We start from the raw sequence: 20,046 nt of genomic DNA, 5'->3' as shown, positions 1-20,046 counted from the left end.
CTATGCTAAGTGTTTTATATACACTATTTTATTCAATCCTCCTCACAACCATAAGAGGTAGGTAGTAGTATTATTTGCATTTTATAGTGGGGAAAGCCAAGCTCACAGAGTAGCTAACCCAGGTCACGCAGCTAACTGGTAAGTGACAGTCTGCAGTCCAGCCCACGTCTGTGTTGATCCCAAAGACAGTGCTTCCTCCAGAGACCGAAAACATTGCTATGTCTTTGTTTTGAACATCTGGCTAAGCTGCCTCTTCACTCACTGTCTGCAGAGGTTAGTCCTGCAACACTGGCTCTGGTCTCTGCTGTTACCCAGAGAGCAGCCTCTGGGGGCTCTTGAGGAAGGCCTCGTTGGTGGAGGAGAGCTCCCTCCCCTGCCCCAGGCCCACAACCAAGGCTGTGGGTCTTATCTGGCAGCCCTCACATTCCTGCTAAGCACCTCAAGCAGGACACATTCCTGACTGGGTGGAGGGAAAAATTCCTGGCATTCTTCAGCCGCTGTCCTCCCAGGGACTGGGATGGAGGGAAAAAAACCTACATTTCTGATGCTTGGAATTACTCTGAATTAAGTCCTGCTCTCCAAGCCTTGAGAAGGGGGAAAAAAGAGGGAGGGGGAGGTTCAGGACCATTGAGAGATTTACTTCTCCTTATAACATGTCTCAGGATTGTGGAATCAGGAATTCGTATTCCTTCTCAATAGTGTCCTCCGTCTGTGAGATCCTTGCATTTGACCTTCATGCTTGACAGACAGTCTGTATTGTTTGTCATTCTTATACATCATAGCATTCTAATATCATAGTTTGTAAAAAGAACAATCTAGATGCTTGCATGAATATTACCTCTCTGCAACAATAACACGTATTACTTTTGTAAATGTATTTATACTTTACCATGCTTTATCACTTACATTATTCCATTTGATCTTCACAAGAAATCTATGAGGTTGGTATTATTATTTCCATTTTGTAGAGGAGAAATCTACCCTAAGAAGTGAGGTAACTCACCTGCTGTCAAACAGCTGCCAAGGCAGAGGTGGCCTGTGAGCAGGTCTTCTGACTCCCCTTCACCATGTGTCACTCAAGGCCTCCCATTATGACATCACAGATACTGCAAGGGGGTAACAGGGAGTCTGTCCAGTTACTGGGTAACATTTGATTCTCCTTCCCAGAGAGGGACTCTAATGAGAGACTAGGGATTTGGAGGTCCAGGCCAGGGAGCACTGGAGTGCTGGTCGGGATGTGCCTGTAGCGGCAAAGGATGAAACAGGACTAGTGATCCAGCATCTTGAGAAGCTGAGTCAAAAAGCCAAGCCAACCACCTAAGCAGTGATGAATTTCAAGGTATGGACCATAGCCAACTGGTAGGCCACAAGCATCCTCCTGATGTCCCACAGATTGATCCCAAAATACATGTCTTTTCTTTGGATCTTACTAGGAAATGGCTCTTGATGCCCTAGATTTTCAGTGTGTGTGTGTGTGTGTGTGTGTGTGTGTGTGTGTGCGCATGTATATATGTGTCTAAAAGCTACTAATAACTGCTAGGTTGTTAAGAGTTAGTAGTATTTGGTATTCATAAATAAAATTTTAAAACATAACTAGAGTTTACTGAGGTGACTACTTAGTATTCACCTGGTTGTCAGGCAACACTTGGCAATATTTGCAAAGCTCCCCCTATCAACATGCATGGACAGATTGTTGAAGTATCCTCAATAGTCAGGAAGACTGCTCTCCTATTAATATCAGTTCTGTATTGTTGTACTTTTCAATGGTTACTATTCCTGCTTTTTTTTTTTTTTTTTGCGGTACGCGGGCCTCTCACTGCTGTGGCCTCTCCCGTTGCGGAGCACAGGCTCCGGACATGCAGGCTCAGCGGCCATGGCTCACGGCCGCTCCACGGCATGTGGGATCCTCCTGGACCGGGGCACGAACCCGTGTCCCCTGCATCGGCAGGTGGACTCTCAACCACTGCACCACCAGGGAAGCCCTATTCCTGCTTTTTAATTATAAATTACCCTTCGTTTACCTCCATCATCATCTATTTTGTTTGACATGGATTGTTTGATTAACCCTACAATAAGATAGTGATATCTACATAGGTCAACTCAATTTGTGACCTATAATTTTTTATAACAAAACATTAAAACAAATGTGGATTGTGATACGTATAGAAACCATCCATACCAGTATTGCTAAAGCAGATATTCACATGACTTGCACAAAATGTGCTCACACAGCAACAGTGCATCGCTATCAGGGAATTCTTTGAAAAGCAGGCAAGACTATAATACGTGGGTCTTGGAACATTTTGCCCCACCCAGCTGAGCCTGAGTCAAAAAAGTCTGAGAATCACTGGGCAGAGAGGGAGACCTTGGGTTTATTTTAGTGGGATAGAAAGAACTATAGAGACCAGAAGAGGGTGAACACGTGAAGGAAGCCTGGGAGACAGAAATTGGAGAGATTTCTGGTACTGAAGAAATGATGCCTGCAATATCTTATCAGATACCTTTGGCCTCAAGCATGGATCAAGAAAGAGCAGTTCAAAGTGATCATGTCCTATTGGTGCCCTATAGAGCAGTCTGGTTCAAGTATTGTGCAAATGTGCCCTGCCAGGGCAGACAGAGACTGATACAGCTATCCTTCACTGACCATGAACCCTAGTGTCAGGGAAGAGAAATTTTTTTTAACTTGTCTGCCTTCACAGAATGCCTTTAGTAAATGATTTTAAAGTGCCCGTATGTGATATGACTGATAAAGGGTTAATATCCAAAATACATAATAGCTCATACAACCCAACATCAAAAAAATAAGCAACCCAATTAAAAAATGGACAGAAGACCTGAACAGACATTTTTCCAGAGAAGACATACAGATGACCAACAGGCAAATGAAAAATGCTCAACTTCACTAGTCAACAGAGAAATGCAAATCAAAACCACAATGAGATATCACCTCACACCTGTCAGAATGGCTATCATAAAAAAGACCACAAATAACAAATGTTGTCAAGAATATGGGAAAAAGGGGACCCTTGTACAATGTTGGTGGGAATGTAAATTGGTGAAGCAATTGTGGAAAACAGTATGGCGATTTCTCAAAAAACTAAAAATAGAACTACCATATGACCCAGCAATTCTACTCCTGGGTATATATCAGAAGAAAAAGAAAACAGTAATTTGAAAAGATACATGCACCCCAATGTTCATGCAGCATTATTTACAATAGGCAGTATATGGAAGCAACCTAAGTGTCCACTAACAGCTGAATGGATAAAGAAGATGTGGTGTATATATATATATATATATACACACACACACACACACACACACACACACACACACACACAATGGAATACTACTCAGCTGTAAAAAAGAATGAAATTTTGCCATTTGCAACATGGATGGACTCAAAGGGTATTACGCTTAGTTAAATAAGTCAGACAGAGAGAGACAAATACTGTATGTTATCGCTTATATGTGGAATCTAAAAAATAAAACTAACTAGTGAATATAACAAAACAGAAGCAGACTCACAGATATAGAGAACAGACTAGTGGTTACCAGTGGGGAGAAGGGAGGGGCAAGATATGGGCATTGGATTAAGAGGTATAAACTACTATGTATAAAATAAATAAGCTACAAGAATATATTGTGCAACACAGGGAACATAGCTAATATTTTATAATAACTATAAATGGAGCATAACCTTTAAAAATTGTGAATCACCCAAAACTTGTATAACATTACAAATCAACTATACATCAGTAAAAAAGTAAAACTTAAAAAAAATACCCACATGTGCAAGTTATGGCTCTTGAGATACTCTAGGAAGTCCTGGGGTATTGCTTTTTTCATGGATATACTGAAGGTGGCCACTTCCTGCTCCCAACCAGAGAAGATGGGTGAGTATCCTATGGATATTGAAATGATATTGAAATAACCATGAAACTTAGAGAAGAGTCCAATAATGTGCTTCCATTTTGACAAAGTCAGAACATGGGAAGAAAAGAGCTTAGGTACAAAATAAAGTCTTTCTTCTATTTCTTGAAATGTCCCCAAGAAAACCTTCCAATACTGCAAAAAGCCATCTAGAAGGAAGAACCCATGGAGAGATGTCTTCTTATCCTGAGAATCTTTGGGTTTCAATTCAGGCAAGAGAAAAATCATCTGGTTATTAAGAATCCAAAGCTCCTTAAATGAAGCAGGCCAAAATAGTCCTACCCTCTTCAAAAAGTAGTTCTAAACTATCCTGTAATGTAATTTCATGAAAACTTTATTATAAGCTTCACACCATCATTAATCATTGTATGTGTCCCATTTCATAAAGTGATAATTGCCTTCAAGTAAACTTTAGTAAATAGTAATATATCATTGAAGATACAGATGTAAAAAAAATACTTAGTTTGGCTCCTAAAAGTTATTCATTCACCTTGGTTTCTTGCCTAGTAACTGTGGAGAGAGATGAGTTGACATTGTGCTATTTCACAAAGACATTTTGCTGGGTTGCCATATTCCTGTCAAGAATGCACGTGCAAAAATGGCAATGGTAGTGTCAATGGTTACCTTTATTTGATTTTCCCTGGGCGACTGAGTGAGTGTTTATTTGGTATGAGTAAAGCTGTGGGTTAGCCCATGTCTCTGGCACGCCTGCAGTGATCCTACAGGACTCTGTGGTTGGGAAATTCCTATGTGGGTGTTGTCAAATTGTACGAGATCCATTATTTTTGGTTTCTAGATCCATTGTTTTGTTTTGTTTTTTCCACAAAAGCCTAAGCCATTGTAGTGCTAGAAGAAGACGCAGAAACCACATTGCTTTAAAAAATAAAAAAAACCCCCGAGAAACAGAAAGAAAACATGGTCCCACCTGTAGTCAGTGGAATTTAAATTCCCAAGGGCTATGGTCAAGTTCCATAACTTGCTCTAAGTTATGTTTCTTCTCAGTTCTTTTCTTAAAAATTTATTTATTTGTTCATTTATTTATTTATATTTGGCTGCATTGTGTCTTTCTTGCTGTGCACGGGCTTTCTCTAGTTGTGGCGAGTGGGGGCTACTCTTCGTTGTGGTGTGCGGGCTTCTCATTGTGGTGGTTTCTCTTGTTGTGGAGCACAGGCTCTAGGCATGCAGGCTTCAGTAGTTGCAGCTCATGGGCTCAACAGTTGTGGCTTGTGGGCTCTAGAGTGCAGGCTCAGCAGTTGTTGTGCAGGGGCTTTGTTGCTCCGCGGCATGTGAAATCTTCCTGGACTAGGGCTCTAACCCGTGTCGCCTGCATGGGCAGGCAGATTCTTAACCACTGTGCCACCAGGGAAGTCCCTCTTCTCAGTTCTTAACCTGAGTATAAGGTCTAAAGACATCAAATACAGAAGGCTTAGAGGGTAAAGCCATAATAGCAGATGAATGCAGCTTTTCAAAGATCCAAATGAAGTAAGAAGGGGGAAATCTAGTAAAAGCAATATTCACATCCATCTTTTTTTTTCCCCCGAAGACAGAGTAGGGTTTGTTATTTTGTTTCCCCTTTTGATTCATAACCTAGGGCCAGCATTAGAAAATAATAAAAATAGTAACTAGCACTTTAGAGTTCATAACTGCATTCGTATATATTAGCTTATTTGATTTCCAAAATAATCATTATTATTAGACTCTTTTTAATACAGAGAACTCTGAGCCGTAGAGAGGCTAAAAGACTCATTCAAGGTAGCTTGAGTCAGTAAGGGACAGCCTGGGCTCCAAGCCTCATCTTCTGACCCCAAGCATATGCTTTGTATTTTATCAGCGTAGTCTGAAGCAAAGGGTGTCCCTCTTTTATTGGACCTCCCACAACAATTCAAACCAGTTTAATTGATCCCCAAATAATGGAAAATTGATAATATCAATATCACACCTATCAGTCAATTCAGGAACCCAGAGGCCTCTTGACTGGTTCTGCTGTTTTTACAACCCATGAAAAGTATCAAAAGCTTGACAATACCATAACATCCCCAAGAAAGCCAAGATGATAATCTGAAATTAGGTCAAGAGGCTTTTCCTTATCCCCTGCAAATTTTACATCACTGGTACCTGTACCTAATAAATTTTGGGCAGTTGTCATTCCTTTAATAATCAGTTTAGTTAGTCTAGCATTCACATTTTTCCTTTGGATTATTTTTATTTTCCATCTGTTTTATGTCTTCCTCCACCCCACCAAACCCCAATCGGCTCTCTCAACATTCGAGTCTCTTGTCCTAAGGTTCTAGTATATAGCTAGTACCTGAAGCAAGGGTCTTAGAAAAATCTCATGCCTCTTCCCTATTGAAAATATTTTTTAAAAGTTTTTTCAAATTTCTCAACAGTAATAAAAGACTTAAGACAGAGAATCTTAGTACAAAGACAAAGTTGTATTGACATAAATATTTTTTTAAAAAAACAAAATATTGGCCACTAGGATACACAGGGATTTGAATCGTTAAATTATATAACAACTTGATTTCAAGGTTAAATCCAAAACCATCACCAACGAAGTGTGCTGTGCCCAATTTCTAGAGGTCCGGAGCTAAAAACACAGCTCAGCTGAGTTCTGGGCTGTATTTTAGCCTCGGCAGACCAAGAAGCAAGATGACAGGGCATGCTTCATCTGAGCGTTTGTCAAGAGCACACTGAGATGATTAATCCACACATCCCCACCACCAAAATTACCCCCTTCCACGGCCCTCACCCAAATTCAGGTAAAATAATTTGTGGAGATTTTTCTCCGCACAGGTTTAGGGATTTGTTCACTCCTCCTTATCTTTGGTTTCTATCAACCAAAGTAGAATCTTAAAGGAAAGCATCTTTGAGTCTTGTGTCTTCTTTATGAACACTTTTGTTGGCTTAAGGAGAGATCATCAGATAGGAAAGGAAAGTTCTGTTCCTAGCTGGACATTTACTCCTATAAACACTGCCTAGCACAATGTGCTGCCCATAAGAGTGCAGAGTTCCTCCCTTCTCACTTTTAGTGCTCCCTGGCTTCACTTACAGCCCTCACCCTGCTCCATACTCCCTCTATCCTCAAGTTATTGAATCTGAAGATAAGTGAATTACACTCAAGGCAAAGGTGAAAGGGAGAGGGGGGAAAGCCTCAGGTTCTACCTGGAGAACCCTTCAGATTGAGTTTCATTTTCCTTCTCCATCATTACTCACTATTAGCTTGTGACTTAAAATTAATCTTACCCTTTCTTGCAACATTTGGCAAATGAAAGCTCTGATTCCCATCGGCATATTTGTGGGGTAGGGATGGAGAAGAAGGGGAGGTGGGCACTTAAAAATTGTTATTGCTTTCAACACTGCCTTGTGTTTGCTGATTTCAGAACTGGTTGTGCAAAAAACAGGAGGAAGGGGAGTGAAGCACTGGAGTTTAATGAGAGGTCACTGGACTCTAGTAGTCAGAAGATCTGGGTTCTTCCAGGTGTGGACCACTGGATGGCAGTTGACAGGGGAAAGGTGTTAAACTTGAACCCTTTCAGAGAGCTGTTCATGCAGTAGTGCTACCTAGGGGGAATGTGAGGCTATTTGGTGACAAAGGACAATGGTTATAGCGAAAACAAAACATTAGTCTGAAAGTAAAGAGTCGTGGGACTTTAGTCCTACCTCTACCGCTAACCAGTGATAACCTAACCTCTGGAAGTTGTTGCACCTCATCTGCAAAGTGGGGAGAATAACACATTGCCCAGCTTTCTTCCCAGAGAGATAGCAAATATCAAATACAATAATGTGTATGAAAATACTTTGTGAAGTATTTAAAAACCTGAATACACGTAAGATTGCATGACTGAAATGAGGCAGTGGTCTAAGTAACTGCTAAGGGTGACTTGCGATAGCACAGTTCTATGTTCTTGACAGTTTTGCTTTGAAGTCTGACAAATTTATTTGTAGAAAATCTGGCTTTGCTAGAAATGTTGACAGGCCATTTATAACCAACCCTATTGTGCTTAAAAGAGTAGAACTATTGTATCACCTCACACCAGTTAGAATGAGCATCATCAGAAAATCTACAAACAGCAAATGTTGGAGAGGGTGTATAGAAAAGGGAACCCTCTTGCACTGTTGGTGGGAATGTAAATTGATACAGCCACTATGGAGAGTCCCTTCACCTAGTGGCCCCTAGAAACTCCAGGCTTATATTCTTTAGACTCCAAGTCAAATAGAGACAGTACCTCTTTCCCAGCAGTTTCAGCACAAGGCCCCGAATTGAGTTTCATTGGCTTGGCTTAGGTCATGTGTACTTCCTTTCACTAATAGTAGAGACATAGGGGTGGGTAAATAAGGTCAGCATCTAAATCACAAAGGGAGAAAGTGGGAAAACAAGGGAAGGGGGAGGAATGAATGATGGGCGGGCAAACATGACAGATACCCATTTGCCTAGAACTGCTTCAAGCAATGTGGTAACATCACAGATGGCTAGGACACTACTGCAAGCTATAAAGGAAGCTAGAGGTACAGAGTTTGCCATTTTATGAACAAAAGCTTCAAACGCATCATGGGTGATGCAGCTCCTTTAAGAGCAACAAGTAGTTCTGGGGTCTGGATGGTCTTTATTCCAAGAACAGGTGTTGGACACACTTGGCACAAGAAGATCCCACAAGAAGATCTCAGAGTGGCCTTATCAGGCACAAGTGCACACACGTTGGAACTTATTATCTAATAGTGTCATCTTGGGGAACAAAGAGCAACTCTGGGAGGGTATGTGCATGTGCACAGATGTTCAGATGCAAGTGTCAGTGGCCTTGATGCTGTATCACTGATAGAGTTTAATCTGTGTCATTGCCTAGAAGAGTGCAATTGCCAAGGATAGTCCTGGAGACTCATTTTTCATGTGACAGTGGATAGAAAAGAGAGGGGACAATTAGTTAAAACCTGGGTTAGACTCCTTTCTGGATGGGGGTAGCGGGTGGGCACGTGGAATTACTCCTTGGGAAGGAAGGAAAAGTAGTATTAGAATGTTGCTTCTGCTGCATTTTGGAGGTGGGTGGATAGGTCTGGACAAAGTAAAGCTATTTAGCAAGTTGAAAAATGGGTTCTTTGGTCAAGGAATGAAAAAATCACAGTAGGAGAAATGGAAAGACTGGAGTTCTCTAAGGGCCTGTAATGAGCCATTGAGTTTTAGGAGCCATTGATTTGATTTTGAGCACACAGAGAAGGCACTGGCCTCCCTTGGGGCGGCCCTTTTTGCCCACTATTACCAAACTTTAGTCACAATTAGGTATGGATATGCCTTTTAACAAGTATTTGTATTTCTTAATGCTACAGAAAGCATTAAAGTCCATCAATGGCTAAAAAGAAAAATGTTCCTATCTTCCAGTCTCTTTTTTTCCATGAATTCCACCAGAAAATGAAGGAAAGAAGGAAGTGGGGGGGAAGGAGGGAAAGAGATAGAGAGGGGGAGAGAGAGAGAGAGAGAGAGAAAGAGAGAGAGAGAGAGGAGGGAGGGAAGGAAGGAAGAAAGGAAGGAAAGAAGGAAGGAAGGGGGAGAGAGAGAGAGAAAGAAAAGAAAGAAAGAGAAGAAAAGAAATTCCATATACTAGTGTGCTAAGGCTGCCATAACAAAGTTTCACAAACTAAGTGGCTTAAACAAAGGAAATGAATCACCTCAGAGTTTTGGAGGGTACAAGTCCAAGAGTGTTGTGTAGACAGTGTTGAAGTGAGGAAGAATCTGTTCCATGCCTCTCCCCTAGCCTCTGGTGGTTTGCCAGCAATCTTTGTTGTTCTGTGCCTTCATCTTGACATGGTGTTCTCCCTGTGTGCAAATTTCCCCATTTTATAAGGACACCAGTAATATTGGATTAGGGTCCACTCTAAGGACTTCATCTAGACAACCTCTGCAATGACCCTAATTCCAAATAAGGTCACATCCTGAGGTACTGGGGGTTAGGACTTTAACATAAGGATTTAAAGGGGTGGGGACACAATTCAACCCATAAGAGTCCATAATCCTTCTTAATATTCCAGAAGTTATATTTTGCTCCAAGGTTCAAATTCTAGAGCTAAATAAATGCTTAATACTATAATGGGGGGGCGGTCGGTGTACACTTCAGAATACTGACTGTCGGTGTACACTTCTTTCCTATCACTGAGACCATTATGATAACTGAAGGATAAAAGACCATATTCTTCTATCTTGAAAGATTTCTATATCGTTTGAAGTGAAAAATTGGAGGAAAATCAAAATTCCTTTTGTATAAAGGGACTGATTCTTTGACTTTCCAATGGGAACCTTTTGTTAATTTACTCTCAATAGGGAAAGGAGAATACAGTACTTCTCTCTCTGTTCCCACTCACTGAAGGAGGGGCACGGGAAAGGGGCTGGTTAGTTCCTAATTCAACCTTTGAGAGCAACTTCTCCTGTTGCTGATACAAACCAAGTTATCACATGTTGCTGCAAATGCCCACTTGCCCAGTGCGAGTGAGGCTTTGTACTGAACAGAAGGAAGACAGCCCTACATTTAACTGCAGTCAAGTCCTTTGTGGGACAGACAGGAATAACATGCATGATTGCAACCCCTAAATAATACACCTCAGGTCATCTGCATTTTGCCTACTCTTTAGGACAGAGGCTACTATTCCTGGATAAGTCAGCATTAACCCTGGACTCCTAAATCCAGAACCAACTCTTGCAGGGAGTGGTGTTTTGCTTCACCTCTTCCTCTCCCTATATTTTCAGTCCAGCCAGGCATAAACAAGTGGGCAATTTCTGTCCTGATCACTGAAGCTCTGAAGGGCGCTGAACTCACTAAATGATGAATACATGCCATTTGGAGCTAGCGGCAAGTTCGGATGTAAATTGTCTCCATCTTGCTCTCTGCATTGCAGATAAAAAGTCCCTTGGGTCATCTCTTTGTACTGAGCTGTGTGTATCTGAAAACAGCTAAATCACTGAGAAAAGTGGAACGTTTAATTTCATCTGAAAAGGACTGGGTATTATTGCTTGCATGAATGATTAGTAAATGTTTTAAAAACATTATATGAGGTTGCACACAATTTATTTCATTTGGAATCCCATATTTTAAGTAAACATTTGAATCCTTTTGGCCTGCTGTGTTAATAGTGCAATGCAGTGTACAAGAGTTGGAGTCAAAAGATTCTGGTTTGGGTTCCTGCGCTGACAATAACATTTGCCAGGCACTTACTGAGGACCAGCAACTGTTCTAGGCTCTAGGCACTTTATGTATCAATAAGTCATATCATTTACTCTTCACAATAACTCTGGAAGACAGGTCCTGTTATTCCTACTTTTTATATGAGGAAACCATTCAAACAGTTCCTAGAAGATCTGGATTCAAATCCACACTGTCAACCACAAAGACCATGCTCTTAACTACTATTCCCTGTGGCCTCTTGCCTTCTAGCTGTTTTGAACTAAGCAGACAAACGATTACTTAGTCTCTTTTTCTTTATTCTTAAGAAGGGGGTTTGAATTGAATTTTCTCTCGGGTTATTTCCAGTTCTAAACCCTGTCTTTCTACGATCACTCCCTCTTCACTTTTCAAAATGTAAGTAAACCTTTTATTTAAATACTGCCTTTCTTCAAATCCTTAGACAATCCACCTGTTGATGGAGGGAGCGGGAAAATCTTTCTTGGTTAAAAAATCAGAAATAATAAACTAACTGTTTTGCCTTGGGCCCATCTCTCTGTTGACCAATGTGCAGTCTTCCAGTAGTACAAAATGGACATATGAAATCCCAGTTGGATATCCCAGTTGTATGAGCAAAGTTCCTGAGGTTCTCAGGTGAGGTATGGGTGGGCTGCAATGTATGGGCTTCCCCTCTGTGTAGAAGTATAAACTGTTTAGGAATTCTAAGTAACCACTTATTATTTGCCTAATTTTCTGGTATTCTTACCTACATTTGATAAAAATATACTTGTAACATGGCATATTAATTTCTCATTGAACTCCCCTGCTTTTTTTTAATGGATTAATGTGCCAACTTAAATACAAGAAGCCAGCTATGTTCTATGAAACTGTTTGTAAGCATTCCAATACAAAGAAAAAAGATATTCCTTTAAAGATACTCCTCAAGGGCTCCAGAAATTTGACACAGACCAGCCATGGAAAGATCAAGGAGACAAGAGTGAGTGTATCTTTATAAAATTTGGGGTCGAGGAGATTCAAGGAAAGATAGCAAGAGTGACTCAGTCTCAAAGTAATCCCTGCTGAACTATCCAAAGGAAGAGAACTGATAGAGGATTTCTTTACCAGCACGAATAAGTACACAGAATATTAGACGGAACTACTTTTGAAAGAAGAGAGGAACTTTCATAGAGAAGTAGACTCTGGGAAAGATTCCTCAACGTTCTTTCTCATTAGAACTTCATCCTCGCAAAAGCAGTGAAGTAATATATCTAGTAGCAGAGTTTTTTAAATGAATTACGTCTTTCCAGTGCTGATGTTTTGTGTGAGAGATAATTACTGAAGAGAGTGATTTATTATGGATGTATAAGTGGGAAATTTCAGATAGCATGAGCCGTCGGCACCATCTCCTCCCTTACACTTTGTCAATTTAATCAACAAAGTTACTATATTCTCCCCTCAGAAGGGACAGAAAGGACAGAAATCAGCATCTACTGAGTACTTGCCATGTGTCAGACAATTTATTTTCCTTTCTTCAACACTTCACCTTTCCTCCCTCCTAGCCTTAATCATAGAGAAAGCATACGAAACCACTTTTGAAACGGGCAAATCAAAATCAGATCATTTTTATCATCTTCTTAACAACCTGGAAATTGTGCATTAATCCCCGTTTTTGGTAGAGGAGTGATACAGGACTGGATCTAGTTTCAGAATGACTACCCTGGCTTTAATTCATGGAGGGCACTGTTACAATTATTGAGAAGGCCGTTTTCACACAACCCTGTGTAAGGTTGTGTGCATCCCATTTTATCCATCCATACTCAGGAGTCCCAGAACTGTGTGTATGAATCACTTGAAACCTGTTATTTTTTAATAGTCACTAAGCCAGCAAAAATATTTAATAATTTAAAAAGAACTCTCAAGATCTGTAGTCTTTTTTATCAAAAAGGAGCCTTAATTGTAATAGAACTCAAGTCAGTCTTACTGATTAAAACATAGAAGCCTCAATCAGTGAGCTGTGGAAATAAGAAATTTCAGTAAGATTAAATTCAATAGAGAAAAAGTCAAGTGTGATAGAAGTGAAAAACAAAGGTAGGCTGGTTCAGAATCTCTATTTATATACCCATCTTCCTGAAACAAAATCTCTGCTGATATTGAAAAAAAAATTTTTTTAATGATACAAATGAACTTATTTACAAAACAGAAATAGAGTCACAGATGTAGAAAATAAACTTATGGTTACTGGGGGGAAAGGGAGGGAGGGATAAATTGGAAGATTGGGATTGGCATACACACACTACTATATATAAAATAGATAACTAATTGGGACCTACTGTAGAGCACAGGGTACTCTACTCAATACTCTGTAATGACCTATATGGAAAAAGAATCTAAAAAGGAGTGGATAGACATATACATATAACTGACTCGTTTTGCTGTATGGCAGAAACTAATACAACATTGTAAATCAACTATACTCCAATAAAAATGAATAAAAAAATTTTGTTAAATTTTAAGACTCTGTTTCCCAAATCTTCTGGCTATATTATGATTACATTAATATAAAATCCTGACCTTTTCCCCAGAGAAACAATTTTATTGCATATTTGTTCTCGTATTTAAAGTGTTAGTCCTTCATGCATGAATGATAAAATATACACATTTATTGTTATTACTGAAAAGGCAATAGATTTTGTAATTTTAGGAAGTAAAAAGCAAAGCCATTTATCAGGATTCTCTAGTATTTAGTATTTCTTCGTATGGCAGAATCTGCATGGATGTTGTTTTAAAAGTTTCTGAACTGGACTTCCTTGGTGGCGCAGTTGTTAAGAATCCACCTGCCACTACAGGGGACACTGCTTCAATCCCTGGTCCAGGAAGATCCCACATGCCGTGAAGCAACTAAGCCCATGTCCCACAACTACTGAGCCTGTGCTCTAGAGCCCGCGAGCCACAACTACTGAGCCCACATGTCACAACTACTGAAGCCCGCGCACCCTAGAGCCTGCGTGCCGCAACTACTGAGCCCACATGCTGCAACTACTGAAGCCTGCATACTTAGAGCCTGTGCTCCACAACAAGAGAAGCCACCACAATGAGAAACCACAACGAAGAGTAGCCCCTTATCGCCCCAACTAGAAAAAGCTCCCGCGCAGAAACAGAGACCCAATGCAGCAAAAAAAAAAAAAAAAAAAAAAAAAAAAAAAAAAAAATATATATATATATATATATATATTTATTTATTTCTGGACTTACAATAAATTGTGATAAATCTGCTTTTTAATCAGATCTTTATTGTCAATAATAGTTGAAGTTTTAGGGAGATCTGCCCAAAGGTAGATGGACTGTGACATATTTTAGTAATCTAGGGAATTGCAAAAGCAGTCTGGTTAAAAGTTACATAGCACTTAGAGGATGGAGTCTCTGGGTCCCTCTCTTGGAGTAGTTTAAAAAGCCCACCTGGGAATGATGGAGTGCATGAGTTTTTTTTTTTAAATCGAAGGATAGTTGATTTACAATATTGTTTTAGTTTCAGGTGTATAGCAATGTGATTCAGTTATACATATATTTTTTTCTGATTCTTTCCCTTTATAGGTTATTATAAGATATTGAATATAGTTCTGCATGAGTTTTAAAAATTGGGCTTTTGAATTGAATAATTCAAAATAATTATTGAATAAGATTGTGAATGACTGCTGACCCGTTCTAATTTTTATCACCCACCAGGGGCTGTCCTTATGCCCTTCAATCACATGCTTAAGTAACGATATATATTTAGTCAAGGTTAGCAAACTGGAGTAGACCGAAAAAGAAATTAGAATACCACTGGAAACCTATTTCAAAGGAAAGATTCTACCCTTTCCCTACAAAGTAATCAAATTTGAAACCCACAGTGTTTGGGATTTTCTGGCTGATCTCAGCTGATATGAAAATGCCAGGGAGAGGAGGCAGGTGCAGTGATGACAAACAGATTTGTACAGTTCTAGGTGTTTTTGCCATTGTCGGCAAACTTTTGGAAGATCAAGAGTCCTTGTGTGCTCTCAGGTTAATTTAGAAAGTGTTCCATCCAGAAAGAGGGCTTTAACTTTTCTTTTTTTTTTTTTTAAGAGCAGACTCCTCCTCTCCAAACTAATCTAAAGGGCCTTTTCCTCTTTACTCTTCATAAACCCAGTGTATTAGTTAGGATTATGAACTATTACATGTGACAGAAAAAAGTAACTGTGGTTTATATGATTATTTCTGTTTTATATAAAAGATGTCTGGTGGTAGGCACTTCAGGGTAAATGTAGTGGTTCTACACATTTGTGGGGGACCCAGGCTTCTTCCAGCTTGCCACTTTGCCATCCCTCATCCTCATGGTCCAAGATAGCTGCTAGAGCTCTAGCCAACCCATCTATATTCCGGCAACAGGATAGAGGGACAAGGAAAGGCACATTCCCTCCCTTTGAGGAGACTTCTTGAAATTTACACATAAGACTTAGCCAAACATCAACACATAGCAACATTTAGCTGCAAAAGAGGCTGGCAGGTCTTCAGCTGAGTGAAAATGTCTCAGCCAAAATCCGAGGTTCTTACTGCTGGAGAAGAAAAGGAAAATCAGTATTCACAGTAATTAGCAATCTTTGCCTCCAAACTTGGGTTGGGGTTAAGGAAAAACTAGAACCCACATCTCCTAACTCCAAGTGTAGAGCGCTTTCACATTTTAAATTTCTGTGTTAGAATGTTACATTTTGCTGAGCTGTCCAGTATATTCAGTTGCCTTGTGACTTTTCGTTAAATGTGACTGCAAAATAATATAAATGGCAAGTGCCTTTGGTCAGTGGTGTGTTTCAAAATTCTTTTATTTTTCTTAATATCTGCTTTATATCACATACCATAAATGTCACATTTTTTGTAATTCTTTTAACGTGTACAAGTCAACGTTTTTTTAGATTTATGAAGCTGTGCAACTATTGCCACTAACTAACTTTAGAGCATTTTCATCACCCCATAGAAACTCCACACCCATTATGTGGAGTTTAACCCCATATTTCTGGATATGGAGTTTCTGTCTAACCCCCTTGCAACCAGTAATCTACTTTCTCTCTCTATGGATTTGCCTACTATGGATGTTTCATATAAATGGAATCATACGATATGTGGTCTTTTGTGACTACCCTCTTTCACTTAGCTTGTTTTCAAGGTTCATTCATGTTGTATCTTGTATCAGTATTTCGTTACGTTTTATAGCTGAATAGTGTTCCATTGTATGGATATCTACATTTTGTTATCCATTCATCAGCTGATGGTATTTGGGTTCTTTCTACTTTCTGGCTATTATGAATAATACTGCTATAAATACTCATGTACAAGTTTTTGTGTGGACATATGTTTATATTTCTGTTTATACCCAACAGAAATGTGTGTGTGTCTCTCTCTCTCTATATATAGACACACACACACACCTAGGAGTGGAATTGCTGAGTTATATAGTAACTCTATGTTTAACACTTTGAGGAACTGCCAAACTCTTTTCCAAAGTTATTCCTTTTTACCCTCCCACCAGCAATGGGCTTGAATTTGTTACTGTCTGTCTTTGATTTTAAGCCATTTTAGTGGGTGTGAAGTGGTAACTCAGTATGGTTCTGATTTCCATTTCCCTGATGGTAAATGATGTTGAGCATTTTTCATAAGATTAGATTATTAGACATTTGTATATCTTCTTTGGAGAAATGTCTGTTTTAGTCCTTTTAAAAATTGGATTATTTGTCTATTGTTGAGTTGTGATAGTTCTTTATATATTTGAGATAGAAGCCCCTTATCAGGTATGTGATTTGCAAATATTTTCTCCCATCTGTTGGCTGTCATACACTTTTTTGATATCTTTGAAGTACAAAGATAGTTTTTAATTTTGATAAAGCACAGTTTATTTTTCTTTGTTGTTCATGCTTTTATGATCATATCTAAAAAACCATTGCTAAGTCCAAGGTCACAAAATTTACTCTTATTTTCTGCTATAAGTTTCATAGTTTTAGCTGTTAACATTTAGGTTGATGATCCATTTTGTGTTAATTTTTGTATATGGTTGTTTTGTACTCTTAATCTTCACAGCATATTCAAGTAATCATTGTGAATCATGGGTGTCTCTGTCTAAAGAGGGTTCAAAAAACCTTAGCAATTCATCCTGGAAGAGATTGAGCTTTCGGACTGCCGCTGAAGTTACAAGCAATATACTCTAGAAAGAGTAACATGTTCTATCAATACTTTTGTTTATAATTTATCATAAATAATTTTGTAAATGACCAAAAATTTACTTACGATTACTCTCCCCTTTAGGACTAGGTATAAACAATCGAATTAGGAATAGGTACATTTAGGAACAGTATCTTTCATGTTCTTAACAGACACTGGGCTGCCTTCATGTTCACTATGGGAATTGTGACTATAAACTTTCAACTTTTGGTCAATCAGAAAATTAATAGACAAAAATAATCAAAAGTAGCCTCAACTGGGAAAAAAAAATAGCCCAACCTTCTTAAGACAGCAAAAACTAGATTATTGTAATGAAAAAACTATTGAGAAATACTAAGTGCCTCTTTTTGATTTTGCACACATGTATCCATTTGTTAAAGGCAGGCATTTTTCTTCTTTTTCCTTTTTTTAAAAGTTAATTTATTTAATTTATTTATCTTTGGCTGCATTGGGTCTTCATTGCTGTGCACGGGCTTTCTCTAGCTGCGGAGAGCGGGGGCTACTCTTCGTTGCGGGTGCGCGGGCTTCTCATTGCGGTGGCTTCTCGTGTTGCAGAGCACAGGCTCTACAGCGCAAGCTCAGTAGTTGTGGCGCACGGGCTTAGTTGCTCCGCGGCATGTGGGATCCTCCTGGACCAGGGCTCGAACCTGTGTCCCCTGCATTGGCAGGTGGATTCTCAACCACTGCCCCACCAGGAAAGCCCAAGGCAGGTATTTTTAAGATCACAGAATTAGAGCTGCAAAGGGTCTTAAGAGCTTATCTCTTCCAAACTTTACCTCCTGGTAGCAAAGTATTAGTTTCCCATTTCTCATTTTACAGATGAGGCAAATCAAGCAGCTCTTTCTCTGCTTCATTTCTTGGCTTCCTCCTTTTTCAGGTGGGCCTGCTCTAGTGGAGATCACTGGCAGCAGAATATTTATCATTATAGCTACCAACCCAAGAGGGAATTGCTTCTCTTTCCTAATCACTCTACTTCTACCAGTTTTCCCAGAATTGTGTCTGCATGGCTTGACTTGGAGATACATCTGTATCTATATCTATATCTGTATATCATATCTTTATCTATATCTATATACACTTTCCCCTCTCCATCCAGAGGTTATGTGAGTTCCTAGAATGACCCAATTAGTAAGTGATGGAGCTGCAACAGGAACCCAGTTCATGCTTTGCCACAACTGGCTTGAGTCTCTTCAGAATATAAGACAATAATGGATTTCTTATATCTCTTTGAATTTTGTCTTAAACTGTTATTTGAATATTTTACAAGCTATTACGTTTGTTAGAGCTTACATTTTTCCCTCTGAAATATGTTTAAATTTCTTGAGGTCTCTGTGACTTACAGATTTTTTAAATGTAAAATTTTTACACATTTTAAAAATGTATAGTTTTTTTTTTAAAGTCAACACTTTCTCGTCCATGGTAGGCACTTGGTAAATATTTGCTTATTTGAGGCACCTGACTTGACACTGAAGCAGAGAACAGAATCCTCCATACAGAATGTGATAACAAGAAGGGAGTCAAACATGAGCCTCAAATTAGAGGGTCATGGGGAAAATATCCAGCAGGACCATGCAATTCATGGTTCTAAAGCTGAATAAAGCGATTCAAGCCCATAAAAAGTGCCAATGAAAACTATCCCTTTTTCATGATATAAAATACGGAACACATTCATAGGAATAGAACATTTTGTGAAAGAAGAGTCTTCATTCACTTCCAGACTGAAGTGTGTAGATAGGCAAAATAGATCCAGAATCAGAATGTGTTAGATGTACTAGGAATGGATTTATTCTGGGAAAAGTTTTTATTTTTATCAATTAGGTATGATCTGTAAGCAGAAACTATAGATGGCAGCTTTTAGGTGGTGAGAGAACATTTTAAAGAGTACATAACGATTTATACAATATTTTCAATCTAAGACCTCAGTTATGCAATTTTAATCATTATTTTATTGTAAAAATCAATCTAAAAACATTAAAGGAGAATTTAAAAAAGAAAATGATATCACTCATAATCTTTACACCCCAACATATACTGGTGCATTCTATTTGAGTCTTCATTCTCTTATATATCTATTTTTACATTTTTAAAAATCATAGAACACATACAAGATAAAAACCAACTTTTAATTATTTTACCTCTGAAAATAGGAATAGAGCTAAAATATTTCTGAATAAGGGAAGTGAAAATAAGCTTTTATTATTGTTATTTTTTTTAATTTTTAAGGAGTCAAGAGGGAAATCAAATGGGATGGGTGTGTGTTTCTTAAAATCCTATCACATTCTTAATAACCATTTCATTCTTAAAAGTTCCATGTGAGCTCCAAGGAATGCATGGATCAGATTGTTCTGGCTAACATTTAACAGATTTCAGATAACCTCTCTCAGACAATAATTTGAATTTTGCCATGTGTTAATTTTGCATTTTTACAGTTAAAAGAGTGTTGCCTTATATCCATCATTAAAAAAAATGGATCAATATCTCTGAAGTGCTGCAATGAAGCATAAAAATAATGATAAAATAGTAATATAAATACTACAATTCAAATTTTAAAAATACAAATTGTAAACAGGATTTTTATAATTGTACAGTGCAACTACAGATTATAAATCTGTACGGGCTGTGACAAAGTCTATTTGTGACTTTGCACAAGTAGCCACAAAGAAATAAAGGTGTAAATTGGAAGTACAACAATAAATATCCAAAAATTTCATTTCACTAAGGGAGCAATCTATTAATATTACTC

The 20,046-nt window shown here is 38.7% G+C and overlaps 1 protein-coding gene and 1 long non-coding RNA gene across 9 annotated transcripts in view; one reads left to right on the top strand and one right to left on the bottom strand.

The window, feature by feature from the left end:
* The window catches only part of LOC125960838 (uncharacterized), a 40,000-nt gene extending 38,838 nt beyond the window's left edge, over positions 1-1,162 (bottom strand). For both annotated transcript variants that reach the window (XR_007470910.1, XR_007470911.1), the window contains exon 1: positions 907-1,162. This is a non-coding gene — a long non-coding RNA (uncharacterized LOC125960838). The remainder of the gene's footprint in view (positions 1-906) is intronic.
* Positions 1-20,046, top strand: part of EHBP1 (EH domain binding protein 1) — a 494,124-nt gene that overhangs the window by 118,734 nt on the left and 355,344 nt on the right. The gene's annotated exons all lie outside the window — the stretch shown is intronic.

Source organism: Orcinus orca, chromosome 13, assembly GCF_937001465.1.
Source record: "Orcinus orca chromosome 13, mOrcOrc1.1, whole genome shotgun sequence".
Taxonomy (NCBI): domain Eukaryota; kingdom Metazoa; phylum Chordata; class Mammalia; order Artiodactyla; family Delphinidae; genus Orcinus; species Orcinus orca.
Note: the sequence above shows the minus strand (reverse complement) of the source record. Positions and strands in the feature narration are given on the sequence as shown.